This window comes from Muntiacus reevesi, chromosome 3 (assembly GCF_963930625.1).
Source record: "Muntiacus reevesi chromosome 3, mMunRee1.1, whole genome shotgun sequence".
Lineage (NCBI taxonomy): Eukaryota > Metazoa > Chordata > Mammalia > Artiodactyla > Cervidae > Muntiacus > Muntiacus reevesi.
In genome coordinates, this window is record NC_089251.1 from 44,430,482 (window position 1) to 44,433,409 (window position 2,928).

The following is a 2,928-nucleotide window of genomic DNA, read 5'->3' on the forward strand; positions in this document are numbered from 1 at the left end:
CACACAGACTACAGCCTTTTCCCAGACTTTTTGCACAAACTCCCCTCTTTCCCCTCTTGTGGGACTTCCACAAATTTCTACCAACACCTGGCATTCAGGGCATTGTCACCCCATAGAGCAATGTACCACAGAAAGATGAAGGCTGGGTGATTGGCTTAGCAGCAGATCAAGGTAGGCAAGTAAACTTGACAAGGTTAAGGACCTGAGTACAGATCCCCTTATGCTATTCAAGTTGTAGACTTTTATTAAAAAGTTTTCATGTTGCCACAAGAGAAATGCACACCTTAGTGTAAGTCACTTCCTGATGCACTCCTCACTCTGCTAGTTTCCTCCCCATTTTTAAGACACCAACTTAAGCCGTTTGCCAGGCTGAATTAATCAAACACAGATGTCCTAATTCCTCGCCCCCACCCCTAAGCTATGCAAACTGGGGAGACCAAAGACAGAAATAAGATGTACACAACCCCCACTCCATCTGGCAACATATATTCAACATGCTACATAATGTATAATTTCCATTTTATTGTTTTTTCAGAGAAACCAATGTTTCTTCAGTCTTTAAGGACTTGGATCCTTACATGAGCTTTGGTAGAGGACGTGGGGCAGCACCCGCAGGTCTAAATCTGGGTGGAGGTGTTTGGTCCTTCCGGGCTTTCCCGAGAGCGATTCCTGACTGCCTTGCTGTGAATGGCACAACTTACGCAGTAATGTAGGTTCACATACAACTTGGGAAGTACATAGGCGTCGAAAACACTCACTTCAGAAATGTCCCTGATGGCTGCGGCCTCTACAATGTTCCGAACGATGAACTTTTTAAAGGCCTTATCCTTGGGCGCGCATCGGGCACAGTTGGTGCAGTGAATAGGCTGCACATGGCCACGGCCCTTATTGGCACGACCGTTGTTCCTTCTTTTCTTGGTCATCTTGGAAGCACGGAGGCGAGAGAGCTAAAATATAGCATAATTTTTTGTTGTGGCAGAGGATTATTTCCATTCTTCATTCTGCAAAATATTTACTTAAGGAAAAGAAGTATTTTTAAGCTAGCAACAAATCTTTGTTTTCAAATGACCAAACTGAAAACATTAAGTTTAAAAACAAAAACAGCCAAAGACCTTTTAACTGCCCCTACCTCCCTGCCCCATGAATTCTTAGCCTTTGAAGTGCCTGAGATGCTCAAGAAGATTGACAAGAAAAGTCAGTTATGCAATTTTGACAGCCCTGAGAATACACCCAGTCTTGTAGTCAACATATCTGGATCCTGCTTCCTCCAAGGTCAAGCTCCTGTCTTTCTTCCTCAACAAACCTTCCCTTCACCCACTCACAGCTGTGAGGCTCAACTTATTATTAATATATATGTCTAATAAACATATGTGTATATGTATCCTTTCTCTCCAATCAGCCTGAGAAGGACGGAACACATATCTTACATACTTTTGTATTCTCAAAACTTAATGCAAAATCTTGTAGGTAAAAGGTTTTTCTGCTGTTGCTTATTTTTATTGTTGTTGCTAATTAGATTTACCAAGCACTTGCTATTGTGCAAGGCACTGTGGTAGGCTAGTAGATCCTCTTATTTTTCCCTTTTAACACAATGGGCTTCGCTGATAGCTCAGTTGGTAAAGAATCTGCCTGCAATGCAGGAGACCTGGTTTGGTTCCTGGGTTGGGAAGAAGGGATAGGCTACCCATTCCAGTATTCTTGGGCTTTCCTTGTGGCTCATCTGGTAAAGAATCCACCAACATGGGTTTAATCCCTGGGTTGGGAAGATCCCCTGGAGAAGGGAAAGGCTACCCACTCCAGTATTCTGGCCTGGAGACTTCAATGGACTGTATAGTTCGTGGGGTTGCAAAGAGTCAGACACAACTGAACAACTTTCACTACTTAACCAATGAGATTTTAATTAACTTGCACAAGTCATAACTAGTGAGCCATGGACCCAGGACTCAAACCCAGTACATCAGATTTCAGAACTGGTGCCTTTAACCACTAGGATACCTTGCCCCTCATGAATATTCATAAGTACCAAACTCCAAGAAGGCTGCATTTGCTCCTAAATTGATGCTTTTGAACTGTGGTGAGAAGCATCACCACAGTTGGAGAAGACTCTTGAGAGTCCCTTGGACTGCAAGGAGATCCAACCAGTCTATCCTAAAGCAGATCAGTCCTGGGTGTTCATTGGAAGGACTGATGCTGAAGCTGAAACTCCAATACTTTGGCCACCTCATGTGAAGAGTTGACTCATTGGAAAAGACCCTGATGCTGGGAGGGACTGGAGGCAGGAAGAGAAGGGGATGACAGAGGATGAGATGGCTGGATGGCATCACCGACTCGATGGACATGAGTTTGAGTAAACTCTGGGAGTTGGTGATGGACAGGGAGGCCTGGTGTGCTGCAATTCATGGGGTCACAGAGAGTCGGACACGACTGAGCGACTGAACTGAACTGAATGTTTAGCGAGTACCAGATGACCAGCTTTGCTCATAATTGCATGTCTGCATTCTCACTCAGTAATGACCAACTCTTTGTGACCCCAGGGACTGTAGCCCACCAGACTCCTCTGTCCTTGGGATTTTCCAGGCAAGAATACTGGAGTGGATTGCCATTTCCTCCTCCAGGGGATCTTCCCAACCTAAGGATCAACTCGCATCTCTTGCATCTCCTTGAACTGACAGATTCTTTACCACTGAACCCCTTTACCACTGGGAAGCCCTTGCTCATAATTACTCAGAGACATTTCAAATTGTTTTCAAATAAAGTTGTTAGTCTGAAAATAATTAAGAAAGAAACCATTTTTAAAACAGCAGGAAGGGGTGATGTGTAGAGGTTCACTTTGACGTTTTGATGTGCACTTAAACACATAGCTCAGGGCTATAAGAAGACACTATGCTTGGAGAAGGAATGGCAACCCACTCCAGTATTCTTGCCTGG

At 44.2% G+C, this 2,928-nt stretch overlaps 1 pseudogene; it reads right to left on the reverse strand.

Annotated features, from left to right (window-relative positions):
* Positions 1-574: 574 nt before the first annotated feature.
* Positions 575-925, reverse strand: LOC136162819 (small ribosomal subunit protein eS26-like; annotated as a pseudogene).
* Positions 926-2,928: the final 2,003 nt, after the last annotated feature.